Source organism: Melanerpes formicivorus, unplaced genomic scaffold, assembly GCF_026170545.1.
Source record: "Melanerpes formicivorus ecotype bairdi unplaced genomic scaffold, bMelFor1.0.p_v2 SCAF_18, whole genome shotgun sequence".
Taxonomy (NCBI): domain Eukaryota; kingdom Metazoa; phylum Chordata; class Aves; order Piciformes; family Picidae; genus Melanerpes; species Melanerpes formicivorus.
The window spans coordinates 4,842,626-4,857,540 of NW_027142370.1; positions in this window are offsets into that span (position 1 = coordinate 4,842,626).

Below are 14,915 nucleotides of genomic sequence, written 5' to 3' on the forward strand. Positions count from 1 at the left end.
CTGGGTTTATAGATTGAGAATTCACCTTCTCCTGATTATAGTCTGGGTTTATAGATTGAGAATTCACCTTCTCCTGATCATAATCTGGGTTTATAGATTGAGAATTCACCTTCTCCTGATTATAGTCTGGGTTTATAGATTGAGAATTCGCCTTCTCCTGATTATAGTCTGGGTTTATAGATTGAGAATTCACCTTCTCCTGATTATAGTCTGGGTTTATAGATTGAGAATATACCTTCTCCTGATTATAGTCTGGGTTTATAGATTGAGAATTCACCTCCTCCTGATCATAATCTGGGTTTATAGATTGAGAATACACCTTCTCCTGATTATAAATAGTCTGGGTTTATGGAGTAGGAATATACCATAGAATCAATAAGTTTGGAAGAGACCTCAAAGATCATCAAGTCCAACCTGTCACCTCATGACTACTAAACCATGGCACCAAGTGGCTCATCCAGTCCTCTCTTGGACACCTCCAGGGATGGTGACTCCACCACCTCCCTGGGCAGCACATTCCAACGGTTAACAACTCTCTCTGGGAAGAACTTTCTCCTCACCTTGAGCCTAAACTTCCCCTGGTGCAGCTTGAGACTGTGTCCTCTTGTTCTGGTGCTGGTTACTCTTCATTATAAATAGTCTGGGTTTATGTATTGAGAATACACCTTCTCCTGATTATAGTCTGGGTTTATAGATTGAGAATTCACCTTCTCCTGATTATAGTCTGGGTTTATAGATTGAGAATACACCTTCTCCTGATTATAAATAGTCTGGGTTTGTAGACAGGGATTGAAAATATAAAGAATGAAGAAAGCAAAATACAGAAGGAGCAAAGCTCTCTGAGCTTCTCATCAGCTTCTAGTGGTAGTCCTCAAGTCTGCCTGAAGCAAATCAGTCCTTAGAAGTTTGGCAGGGCTGGAGAGAGTGCTGGGTCAAGGTGCTGGATGTAGAAAGGGTAAAGGCAATGAACAGGGAGCTTTGGGTTAAACTAATGAACCTGGCACCACAACACAGACAGCTTGTCCTCTTCCCACAGCAGGAGGAGTGTGAGAGGAGGGAAGAGCTCACCTCTTTAGGTGTGGTTAACGTTGTAGTAAAAGGGAGAAGAAGACAAATAAGAGGTTTTGAAGAGAACCACAATTAGTCCAGAGCATGGTGCTGGGTGCACCTATGGGAAACACAAAGCCTCATACAAGGGATTTCCCATTCCAGAAGGAAACCCAAAGCCTATAGACCACAGACAGTCTGGCCAGGTGTTATGGCTCTCTGATAAGTGATGCCACATGAGGACCAGGGGGAGAACTGAGCACCTTCCTCTTTGAGCCACAGAAGGATCTTCAGGAGTACAAAGGTGGAAAAACAACTCTGCAGATCTCCTGCTGGCATCCTTCTCTGCTCATGTTTGGTTTCCTGCAGTAGGTAGCACATTATCATGGCTGATGAAATTCTGGGCTAGGAAGCTGTGCTTCTCTGCTCCTATCTTGCAGCCCAGGATGAAGATGAACTACAAGGGGATGTATTATAATTGTGTTTGGAAGCAAAGAATATCCTCCAATGCTTCCCTGGAGGAAAGTCATCACAGCATGCAATTTTAAAAGCCAGGAGAGGAGATGTGGGAGAATATAGGCCTTGGAAATAGTGCTTTCCCTCACTATTGGAGTGGTTATTGGAAACACTAATTGGAGAGCACAAGGTCTAGGATGCCACAAGGCTTAAAAGAAAACCCCAAAACCCAAACTCATAAAACTTCCTGGTTAATGAAATGGAAGATTCCCTTCTAATAAACTGGAAAGCACTCTCTGAAGCAGTAATACAATGAGTCATCTTCCAGGAGGGGTTGCAGGGCAGAAGTGTTTGGCTCAGCAGTCAGGTTGGAAGCCAGCAAAGAGGGGGGAAAAAATTGTCTGGGCATTGGCTTTGTGGAAAGCATGAAGTGCCAAGGGGAAGCATCATGGGGTGTGATGTGGTGAGCTAGCTAAGTGTGAATGGGAGCAGTGATGACATCCATCAATCACTTGATCCAGGATGAAGAAATCTGGGCAGGAAGGGTTTAAGGGAAGCAGCTTTGGGCAGGGTGTCTCCCGGAGGGTGATTTGGGACGTTAAAAGGAGACACTGAGCCCAGGGGGCAGCTGTTAAGATGTTTACCATTACAGCATTTTAAAGAGTGATCTGAGAGGGATGAAAGCATTTCAGCTGATTTATTTATTGTGTGTGGAAAGTGCCTGCTGCCTGTGGAAGGCCTCACATTTCTCACCAAAGGCTGAACTCAGGGAAGCTTTTGGCCAGAAACCTCCCAAAACACTGAGTTCAGTGAAAGGTTTATTTTTTCATACCCTTGAAAGAACAGAAGCTGCTGCTTCTTCCTTCTTCTTTTTTTCTTCTTCTTCTTTTCAGTCTGGTTTGTTTTGATTTTATCTCTGTTTGCAGGAAAGAACAAAACATTTGCCAGCCACGTTCCCCTTAAAGGTTGGCAAAGTCAAAATCTTGGAATATCTCAGAGAACTTGGAGAGGGTCTCAAAAGTTTCAGTTCAAACCTTCCTCTGGGCTCTGCTTGCATCATCTGAGATAACAACGAGGCCCTGAAGAGTCGTGAAAAAGAGCTTTGAAATCAGTGCCAGCTTCTGGCTCTGAGTTCTTCAAACTGTGGAAGTGGCTGCCAAGGGCAGATCCAAATTCCTCCTAATCCAAGACAAGATCTGAGCACTCTGAAATGGACCTCGAATCAAAGCCTGGGTCTGAATTCTGCTGGAAACATCTCCCTCCTATCCAGAAATGCCTCCAAAAAGTCATCAGAGGCAGCAGAACGTCCAAACAGGACAAGTCCAACTCGTGCAGGAGACTATTTTTCCCCCTATTTATTTCATTTTTCATTGCTGGCCAGCAAAAGGGAGGACAAGATGAGTGACAAGAGCAGGGCACACAAGAAGATTGTCTGCTCTGTGGTGGTTTGCTTTAGCATCTCCCTGCCACAGCCACTGGAACAGTCAAACAGCAATGACCTGAGGTCAGATTGAGGCTGAGCAGGGACCTGACCTTAGCAAACTCTCAGGTGTAGAAGATGATCCCTCCCAAATCCAAATGGGAATGGAGGTTTGATCTCTGCTGTTTTGTACCCTTCCAAGCCTTTGCAAAGAGAGGATGAATTCCTCCCAGGCATGAAGGCTGAGGTTACTCTTGCCCCTGATACTGGATCAGTGTGGCCATGGGCAGTGTTTCTCCATGGTCAGGGACAAGAGATGAAGAGTGTAACCAAACAATGATCAGTGCCTGCAGCAGATGAATCCAGTGGATTCCCCACCAAAAAAACCCCAAAACTATTTGCCTGGAGATTTCCTTGTCCAGCAAGAGGCTCTTGAAGACAGGGAAGGAATGGGATCGCAACTGGATTGTAATGAGCTCCAAAGCAGCCCCAGACACATCCAAATGCAGCACCAGGGTTCCATCCCTACACAGCCACCTACTGCTCTCCAGGAAGCAAATACTGGCCCCATGTATCTGTGACCTCCTCAGCCCATGTCCTCATGGATTTACCTGCAGAATCCTGCATGATGTGAACCCAGCTCCAGCCCCACCAGCAGATTGCTGTGGGTGGGGTTGAAGCTGGGCAGCTCCTTCCTTAGGCTTGCACACTGATTCCTCTGTTGGCAGTCAGACCAGCTCCTGCTGGCTTCCCAGTGCACTTCTAGCAATTGCCTGGCCCCAGGGTTAGATGCAAGGAGAGCAGTCACAGGAGAGCTCCAGAGATCCACACTTCCTCCAGCACCCTGGTGCATGTGCAGACACAACACCCCATTATTCATGCCTGAAAGACTGAAAATAGGCCACATTGTGATATCAGAGCCCAGCACCTAAAATCCCTCACTTTGTTGGCTGCAAATGAAAGCGCCTATCTGGTCATATTAGGCTGGAGAAGTTTCTTTTCCCAAGGAAATCTCACAAGACTTGTGCTATGAACCCTTCACCAGCTTTGTTGCTCTTTTTCTGGACATGCTCCAGCACCTTAATGTCCTTCTGGGAGGGAGGTGCCCAAACCAGAACCCAGCATTGTGTGTACAGCCTCCCCAGGGTCCAGCTTGGAGGTAATCACATCAAATAATCACAGTGTGCCAAAGCCAAGGGATGAACCTGTGTGTCTGAATACTCAGGCCAGTGCTGTGAGCATTAGATGTACCTTCCTGGATGTGATACTGCTCTCCCACGAACCTGGGGGGAAGAATATTGGCTGCAGGTGGCCTGCCAGCAACAGTTTTAAAAGGAAAGGGAAAAGGAGGAAGATTAAAGGACAGAACCAAAAGCTTTTCCCTTGTGGCATTTTTCACATGACCATTTTCCTTCAGAAGGTCCCAAACATCCATTAAGGAGGCTTTTAGGACCAGTCCTTTCTTGTTTTACAAATCAGGCCAGATGCCAAACCCCCAGAAGTGGCAGCAGCAGTAAACCAAACCAAAGCAAAGTGGCAGATTCACCTCCTGAAGCTGGCAGCAGCTTGAGGCCACCCTAGCAAAGTCATGATGGGATCATCCATCTTCTCACAACAATTCTTACTGCTCTGATTAAGGAGAGACTGCAAGGATTTGGGTTTGAGGGGTTTTTATCAAATTGATCAAATTGACTTTTATCAAATCAACAGCACTCACAGCCAGAGGGATCAAGGTCTTCTTTGCTGTTCATAAGCAGGAGAGTCACTCAGTGAGCACTGGTGACTGATGGTGAAGGGCTGTTTCTGCTCAGGACCAAACAGGTCTCTTTCTGCCTGGACCAGAGCTTGGAAGGCATGTTGTTTCGATGGCCTTTCTTCTAGTTCAAGCCTGGCTTGTGAGAGGGGATGCTCACTTCTCACCTGTGATGTGAACTTGGTGCTAAAGATGTCCTTTCATGTGAAAGAAAGGGGAAGGGCAAGGGCAAGGTAAAGGGAAAGGGAAAAGGAAAGGGAAAGGGAAAGGGGGGAAAGGGAAAGGAGGAAAAGGGAAAGTAGGAAAAGGAGAAGAAGAAAAAGGAGAAGGAAAAGGAAAAGAATAAAAAGGAAAAGGAAAAGGAAAAAAGAATAAAAAAAAGAAAAAAGGAAAAGGAAAAGGAAAAGGAAAAGGGAAAAGAAAAGGAAAAGGAAAAGGAAAAGGAAAATAATAAAAAGAAAAAGAAAAAGAAAAAGAAAAAGAAAAAGAAAAAGAAAAAGAAAAAGAGGAAAAGAAAAAGGGAAAGGGAAAGCAAAAGGAAAAGGAAAAGGAAAATAAGAAAAAGAAAAATAAAAAAGGAAAAGGAAAAGGAAAATAAGAAAAAGAAAAAAAAGGAAAAGAAAAAGGGAAAGGGAAAGCAAAAGGAAAAGGAAAAGGAAAAGGAAAATAAGAAAAAGAAAAAGAAAAAAGGAAAAGAAAAAGGGAAAGGAAAAGGAAAAGGAAAAGGAAAAGGAAAAGGAAAAGGAAAAGGAAAAGGAGAAAGAAAAAGGATCTATATTTATTTCCTGCACTTTTCTCTGAGCATCTTGAAGCAAGGTAGGGATCAGTCTCTTCTGCCAGGCAAAAAAAAAGTGATAGGATAAGAGGAAACAGAGCCAAGTTGCACCAGGGGAGCTTTAGGTTGGATATTAGGAAGCATTTCTTCCCCCAAAAGGTTGTCAAGCCCTGGAAGAGGCTGCTCAGGGAAGGTGTTTAAAAGCCACATAGATGTGATGCAGAGGGATGTGGTTTAGTGATGACCTGGCAGGGTGGGGTTAATGGTAGAGCTTATGATCTTCAAGCTCTCTTCCAACCGAAATGATTCTATGATTCTATCTCTCAATCTCTGTTCCTGCAGAGCAGCTCTGGGAGAGTGTTTCTCAAAGCCAGAGAGCTGAGCGAGGTCTCAGGCAATCCCATCACAAAGTGACACACATCAGGCTTTGGGGTGAGAAATCATCTCCTTTCAAGTGCCTCCCCTCTCCTGACAAAGCAGCCATTTACCTTCTGCTTTATGGAGCTTTTGGGATGTGGAGGAAATCATAGAATTAGGAATGAGAAATGTGAGCTATTTTTTATTTATTTTCCTTTTTACTGAGCAGGTTTTCACCAGGAGAAAAAAAAAAAATGACTGGGGGGAAAGTGTCCATGTTTCATCCTCCACACTGAAACATCCCTCACTCTCCAGTGGCAACCTTTGTCAGCTTGCAGCAAATCTTTCAGGGCTTTGGTACTTCCAAAGATGTCAGGAGAATGTAATCCTTTCCCCTTCCATTCCATCCTCCCCTGCCTGCCCCACAGCTCCCCAGAGCTGCCTGGATCCTGCTCTGTCTCTATCCCACTCCTGTCCCACTGACATTATTGCTGCTCTGGTTCTGTGTTTGGAGTTTGTTTGTTTGTTTGATTGTTTTGGTTCCTGTTCTATTTCAATGTTTGGGGTTTGGCTTTGTTGCCTTTCAGGAGTTTTGGTGACACCCTTCCAGAGGATATTTTTTTGTTTAGTAAATGTGCAAAGCCAGCTGCTGGGGGAGAATCCCAGAGTCTCAGCACGGTGGGGGTTGGAAGAGACCAAGCCTCCTGCTAAAGCAGGGTCACCCACAGCAGCTTGCCCAGGATCGCAATGTCCAGGTGGGTTGGGAAATCTCCCCGGAGAAGGAGACTCCACAATCTCCCTGGGCAGGCTGCTCCAGGGCTCCAGCATCCTCACAACAAAGAAATTTCTTCTCCTGTTCAGATGGAACCTCCTGGGTTCCAGTTTGTGCTCACTGCCCCTTGTTCAACTCTCACTGGGCACTGCTGAAAAGAGTCTGGCCCCATCCTCTTGCCTCCTGCCCTTTAGACACTAATCAGCACCGAGAAGATCCTCTCTTATCAAAGCTGGTGAAGCATTTCCATGTCACTGCTAGGGACTAGAAGTCACCAAGCTCTGACGTCCTTGAAGCCGTGTGCCTTCCTCTGATTTAACACAGAGCCTTTATGTGAAGTTAAGGACAAATACCTTCCCTTACAGAACCACTCCCTGTGACAGCCTCACTAATTAGTTGTTATTAACAGTGATAACAGAGCTATCAGTTTTAATAGGCAGCAGATTATGGCAATTACAGTGAATTCCTCGGGTATGGGAAGCTGGAGCTCTGGCTCTGGGGACAAAGGGGCAGATTTTGTCAGGCAGCACACGCAGGACAGAGCTGCTGTAGGGAAGAGAGTGATCCTCAAGACATCAAATCGTGGCTGGGAAGATGTACCAGCCAGTGGAGCTAGTGGGGCAGCGGAGGGTAGGTAAGGATCTGGCTGAGTGTCTCTGCTGTGTGTGAGCTGTTCTGGCTCACTCCCCTGGGTGGTCGTGCAGAGCAAGGCCAGCACTTCTGCAGAGTGCCAAGGCTCAGCCTGAGGCTGAATCTTTCTATAAATAGCAGTGGAAAGGGGTCTGAGGTCCAAGGGCCACCTGGCTGGAAGGTAGTGGTGTGAGAAGAGCCTCAGAGATCCCCACAGCTCAGCTCATCAATGTCTCTGGCAGGTCCACCTGCCTGGGCTTGTCCAATTAAACAGAAATGTGGAAACACTTCTGATGACCTCCATGTCCTCCCTCCCCTCCAGCAGCAGAGACATTTCCCTCTGTCTGTGCATTTGCCTTTTCCCTGCTGAATTGTCCTTCATTAATTCAGCCTTTGGGAGCAAAACCAAAGGCAACCTACTGTCAGAGCAGCCCTTCACTCCTCAGGAAACGCTTTTACCAGAGGCTGCTCTGGTTCCCCCATTATCACCCAAGACGAGGCAGACATCCTCTTCCCATTTGTGCAACACACAGGTCCCCATTCCACCCCCACCCCCTCCACTTCACTCAACCCTCAAGCAAGCAACGTGGCTGAAAAGGTGATCCACCACACGGAGGAGCCCCTGGAGCTGTGGTAACAAGGACAGGTCTGGAGGGACCATTCTTCTGCTCCTGAAAGGTGGACCCCATGCACTTTGCAGCACCCAGCACAACAGGTGGAGGAAAGGCAAGAGGCTGAGAGGATGCAGATGTCTAGGATAGGATAGGATAGGATAGGATAGGATAGGATAGGATAGGATAGGATAGGATAGGATAGGATAGGATAGGATAGACCAGGTTGGAAGAGATGAATCACCCCAGGCTCCCACTTTGCACTTTGTTTTCTTAATCAAGTCCCAGGAGCCTCTAGAGACTACCACAGAGGTCAAAGCCTTGTGAGGCACATCACTGCAAAAGCAGGTAGAGCCTACCTCAAAGAACTGCTCACCTGAGCTGGGAAAGGCCCTGATGGAGGGCAGGGTCTAAAAGCTGGGGTACAGCTGGGAGTACATCTCCCATCCCTTCTGAACTATCATCTCCCATCCCTTCTGAACTATCATCTCCCATCCCTTCTGAACTATCATCTCCCATCCCGTCTGAACTATCATCTCCCATGAGCACATTTTACTGGCAAGTGAAGAAGGCATCAGGAAGAGCTTGACAAGAGCTGGTATGGAGAAATCATATCCAGCTCTGTATCTGCTGCACCTCTCTGATGAGATGTCACTGGATGGCCTGCAGAACTTGGGCTTGGAATGGATGCTGCATGGTAGTGTGTGGCTAGGACTGCTGTGGCTGGAGCTGCAGGAGCTGGTGTCAGACAGTGCTGTAAAGAACATGTCAGCTTCTAGAGCAGTCACATGAAGGGTGATGGAGCGATGCTGAAAAGGTGACAGCTTCAGACCTGAACCAGGCTGGAAAGACCTTCCAAAGGCTGCTCTGTGCAGCATCCTGTGCGCTAGCAGGACTCTGCTAGGGTTTCATGTCTTCACCTGAAATTTAGAGGTCCCTTTGCTGCCCTCTCTCTCCCACCTGCAAGCTACCTTCCAGCACAACCGCACTGAGACCCTGGAGAGAAACAGCTCAAGGAACACTCGCCCGCTTGCCATGGGTGGGTGAGCTCTGGGAAGAGAAAGGAAGTGTGTTTGGTGTATCCAGAATGTCCTGGAGCTGACAGCCACGAGGGATTTGGATTCAAAGCGGTTAACATTAACGAGGTGCACATGCTGGTAAATGAGCCTCTTCCTCTCTGCTTGGTGTGAATTTTACTTTTTATTGCGTTTTATTTTATATTATTTTAATTTATAATTTTTAATTTAATTTTAATTTATTTAATTTTAATTTATTACATTTTAATTTGAATTTAATTTTATTTAAATTTTATTTATTTCATTTTATTTCCTTTTTCATTTACTTTATTTTTATTTACATTTTATTTTATATTTATTTATTTTAATTTTTTTTACATTTTGTTTTATTTTATTTTATATTGTTTTATTTTGTTTTATTTTATTTTATTTTGTTTAAATTTTTATTTTTATTTATTTTCTTTGCGTTTAATTTTATTTATTTTATTAAATTTTAATTTTAATTTAATTTAAATGGTATTTATTTTATTTCATTTTTAACTTATATTGTCTTTATTTACATTTTCATTGATTTTATTTCTATTTATTTCAATTGATTTTTTAACATTTTATTTATTTTATTTTCTTTAATTTTTATTTTAATTTTTAATCTTAAAATTTGTATTTATTTTCTTTTTTTAGTTTTATTTATTTTAATGCAATAAATTTTAATTTTTATTTTATTTTAGTTTTAGTTATTTTATTTAATTTCATTTTTAATTTACATTACTTTTATTTACATTTTCATTTATTTTATTTCAATTTAATTTTTAACATTTTATTTTATTTTATTTTATTTTATTTTTTAATGTTAAAATTTTTATTTATTTTCTTTTTTTTAGTTTTATTTATTTTAATGTATTAAATTTTAATTTTTATTTTATTTTATTTTTATTTTCTTTAATTTCATTTTTAATTTATTTTCATTTACATTTTTATTTATTTTATTTTTATTTATTTTATTTTAATTTTTAACATTTGATTTATTTTCTTGTCATTTAATTTAATTTTTTACATTTGATTTCTTTTAATTTAATTTATTTTTTAACATTTTATTTATTTTCTTTTCATTTAATTTAATTTAATTTAATTTTTAACATTTTATTTCTTTTAATTTAATTTATTTTTTAACAATTTATTTATTTTCTTGTAATTTAATTTAATTTAATTTTTAACATTTAATTTATTTTCATTCAATTTATTTTTTTAACATTTTATTTATTTTCTTTTCATTTAATTTAATTTTTAACATTTGATTTATGTTCATTTAATTTCATTTAATATTTAATTTTTCTTTTCTTTTCTTCTTATTTATTTTATTTTCAGTTGATTTATTTTCTCTGTCTCTCACAAAGCAGTAAAAAAGCCTGGCAGGGGCTCCATTTCTACAGTGCTCTGGTTTCACCTGTAAGAAGATAATTTTCAAGCTTAGGTGCCAAAAGCAGGGAAATTAAATGTGTGTTTAGACAGTTAAATAAGAGGCTCAGTTTTCAAAGGCAGCCATCCCCTGTATTTCTAATTGCTATCAGAAGAGACTCAAACCTCGCTTCTAAAAGGATGTTTTCCAGCTTAAAAAAACACAACCCACACTTTTTTAGTGGCAAAGCCTTTTCACAGCAAATTTCCATCAGGGGATGAGGGACAGAAGTCCCCTGAGAAAACAACAGGCGTGGTGTCCCTGTTTAGGGCTCGGCTCCGGGCAGTGGGCAACCCAGATGGATTCAGTAGCAGCAGACCTACAGTGATCAAAGGTCTCCTGCTCAGCTGTTCCTCCATTCTCCTGCAGTGAAGTGCTGGATCCAAGCTGCTGCCAGTGGAAGTTAGGAATTCATGGGACTCTCAGTGCTCATGTCTGCCCTCAATGTCATTAAACTAGAGCAGGGCACATCTGGGCTGGGCATTAGGAAGAAGCTCTTCACTATGAGGGTGGTGAGGCACTGGAAGGGGTTGTCCAGACAAGTTGTGGATGCCTCATCCCTGGAAATACTGAAGACCAAGCTGGATGAGGCTTTCAAAGTTACACCTTGTCACTTTTGGTCAGGTGTTTTCCTCTCTTCCTTCTTCTCTTGACATGGGCTTTACATGTCCAGTTGGCTGCAGAAGGGCAACAAAGCTGGGGAGAGGTCTGGAGCACAGCCCTGTGAGGAGAGGCTGAGGGAGCTGGGGTTGCTTAGCCTGGAGAAGAGGAGGCTCAGGGGAGACCTTATTGCTCCCTACAACTACCTGAAGGGAGGTTGTAGCCATGTGGAGGGTTGGTCTCATCTCCCAGGCAACCAGCACCAGAACAGGAGGACACAATCCCAAGCTGCATCAGGGGGAAATTTAGGCTTGGAGTGAGGAGAAAGTTCTTCACAGGAAGAGTAATTGGCCCCTGGAATGTGCTGCCCAGGGAGGTGATGGAGTCACCATCCCTGGAGGTGTTCAAAAAAGGATTGGACGTGGCACTTGAAGCCATGGTTTAGATGTCAGAAGGTGTTGGGTATTAGGTAATAGGTTGGACTTGATGATCTCTGAGGTCTTTTCCAACCCTGTTGATTCCATGATTCTAATTGAGCAACCTGATCTAGTGGGAGGTGTCCCTGCCCATGGCAGGGCAGTTGGAACTGGCTGATCTTTAAGGTCCCTTCCAATCCAAGTCATTCTGTGATTCTGTGAAGTCTATTTCTGCACTTAGCTTTCCAGTATGAGATCCTCCTACCGTGCTGGGATTCTGGGGTTCTGGGACTGTGCTTGCTTTTGAAGCTCCTCTTGCATCACACCAGCCCATGGTTACCCAGCTCAGTAATGAGCCACGGTCACCTTGATTATGCAGCAGGACACAGGCTGCTCCCCTTGGTATCAGGAGAAGGTTAGAAATGAGCACAACCTCACCATGTTATTAAGAAGAGGGGGAGGGAAAGGAAGCATTTCAGCAATAAAATTGTCAATCTCCAGATTATTGGGGAAAAAAAAACCCCACCCCAAACCCCCACTAAAACAGTGAGCTGAAACTGGGGAATCTGAAAAACCTCCTGTGATAAATGTCAGGAGTTTTAAATTAGGACAAAGGAATTAGAAAGGGAGGGGAAAAAAAAATGGAGGCTTATGTTTAATTCACTTGAAAGCAAATTAAAGGGTTCGGCTTATGGATGAAAGAGAAAATTAGGTTGGGTTGGGTTTTTTTTTTGTTCCCTGAGAGTTACCAAGGCTACTGCAGCCCAGAGAAAGCCACAGTTCAGCACACAGCTTGGCAAGCTGCTATTGACAGGGCTGTTTGCACATCTTCAGTGGGCTTAGGAGAAGTGCTTCCATCTCGGGAGTTGGAAGCTGGACCAGACACTCTGTCACATCCTGGCAGGGAAAACACCTGCTTGGGGTTGTCTAATGCAAGGATTTATCCCCAAATTGAGAAGTTTTGAGTTGGTTGTTGATGATGATGATAATGATGATGATGATGATTATTATTATTATTGTTGTTATTATTGTTATTATTGTTGTTATTTTACCTGGGGGTGCTGATTGACAGCCGGCTGAACATGAGCCAGCAGTGTGCCCAGGTGGCCAAGAAGGCCAATGGCATCCTGGCCTGCATCAGACATAATGTGGCCAGCAGGAGCAGGGAAGTCATTGTGCCCCTGGACTCAGCACTGGTTAGGCCACACCTTGAGTCCAGTTCTGGGCTCCTCAGTTTAAGAAGGACATTGAGACTCTTGAATGTGTCCAGAGAAGGACAACAAGGCTGGGGAGAGACCTTGAGCACAGCCCTGTGAGGGGAGGCTGAGGGAGCTGGGATTGTTTAGCCTGGAGAGGAGGAGGCTCAGGGGAGACCTTTTTTCTCCCTACAACTACCTGAGGGGATATTGTAGCCAGGTGGGGGTTGGTCTCTTCTCCCAAGCAATCAGCACCAGAACAAGAGGACACAGTCTCAAGCTGCACCAGGGGAGGTTTAGGCTGGATGTTAGGAAGAAGTTCTTCCCAGACAGAGAGATTGGCCACTGGAATGTGCTGCCCAGGGAGGTGGTGGAGTCACCATCCCTGGAGGTGTTTAGGAGGAGCCTGGATGAGGCACTTGGTGCCATGGTTTAGTTGATCAGATGGTGTTGGGTGATAGGTTTGACTTGATGATCTCAAAGGTCTTTTCCTACCTGGTTAATTCTGTTCTGTTCTATTCTATTCTATTCTATTCTATTCTATTCTATTCTATTCTATTCTATTCTATTCTATTCTATTCTATTCTATTCCATTCCATTCCATTCCATTCCATTCCATTCCTCACCAAGCCCAACCTCTCTTGCCTCGCACCAGTGGATATTTTTGGGTTAGGGGACTGGACCACCCATGGGAGTGTGCATGGCAGGGTCTTGCACAGGAATCTTCCTCCAGGAAGACAGACCAGGTTTCCATTCCAGTTTCCACTCTAACCAGGCTCACTCTCACAAGTGAGTTTCTTTTAATCAGCATATTTTATGTGCCCGGTGATTTCTCCAAGGACCTGCCCAAACAATTCTTTCTTTCATTGCCTTTGCTAAACCCCTTGCCTGGAGCTCTGGGGAGCAGCTCTTTGGGGTAGGTCTAACATAAGGAACAATGGAATTTTTTTTTACACCTGACTGATCAATACCTCCTTTCATTTGTGAGGAAAAGCAGCAGGTAATTGTAGGAGGGGTGTGTATGTGTGCACTTCACTTAACTCCATTCACTCCAGCATCCACCCAGCCATTAGGAGGAAGCACGGAGCTGATAAATAAGGCAGCAAGGAACAATGATCCCTCTTTCTTCACAGTATGTCTCTTCTGGGTGGCTTTTCCCACTGCATGGATTCTGCCCACCCCCTGCATACATGGAATTACAGAAATAGCAGGAAATGCCTCCCTGTTGGGCTGGAGCAGGGGGTGTCTAACACCAGGGCTTTCCTCAGCCTCAAAGGCCTCTGCTATTTTTTTCCCCTTCAGACTTAGAAGGTTCAACAGGGCCAAGTGCAAGGTCCTGCAGCTGTGTCAGGGCAGTCTCCAGTATCAGCACAGACTGGGAGATAAAGGGATGGAGAGCAGCCCTCTAGAGAAGGGTTAGCTGGGCATGAGCTAGTACTGAGTGCTCACAGCCCAGAGCCAGCCTGTCCTGGGCTGATCCCCAGCAGTGTGGGCAGCAGGGACAGGGAGGAGCCTTACACTCTGGTCTGCTGAGACCCCACTTGCAGTGCTGGGGCAGCTCTGGAGTCCTCAGCACAGCACAGACAGGGACCTGTTGGAGTGGGACCAGGGGAGACCACTGCAATGCTTGGAAGGCTGGAAGCCCTCTGCTGTGAAGCCAGGCTGAGAGAGCCAGTGCTGCTCAGACTGGAGAAGAGAAGGCTCCAAGGGAGTCCTTCTGGTGGCCTTGGAATGCTTAAAGGGGTGATCAGAAAGCTGGGGAGAGACTTTTGTGTCAGGGCCTGTTGTGACAGGACAAGGGGTGATGGTTTGAACAAAAAGAGGGAGATTTAGACTGGAGAGAAGGGAGAAATGTAGTATCCTGAGGATGGTGAGACACTGGCCCAGGGTGCTTGGAGAGGTGGTAGATGCTCCATCCATGGAACCATTCCAGGTCAGGTTGTTTGGGGCTCTGATCAAGCTGCTCTGGTTGCAGATGTCCCTGCTGACTGCAGGGGGCTTGGACTGGATGTGCATTAAAGGTCCCTTTCCATCCAAATGATTCTATGGTTTGCTGAAACCCTGCTTTCACAGCACTAGTTCTTTCACAGCTTCCCCTTGTCCAGAGGGCCAGGCTGTATCCTGTCCTTAACCCAGGAAGAGACAACGAGGCTGCTTTCAGGTTGCCTCCTGCAGCTGTTCAGATGAAGGAGGTGGAGTTAGCTTCCCTGATTTGACCAAAGAGAAGGTTTTCCTGCAGCTCAGACCCCAACAAGGGGACAAGACACAGTGCCAGGGAAAACAATTCCTCATGACCCACCTCTCTCTGTTTAGCCTGGAGAAGAGGAGGCTCAGGGGAGACCTTATTGCTCTCTACAACTACCTGAAGGACGGTTGTAGCCAGGAGGGGGTTGGTCTCTTCTCCCAGGCA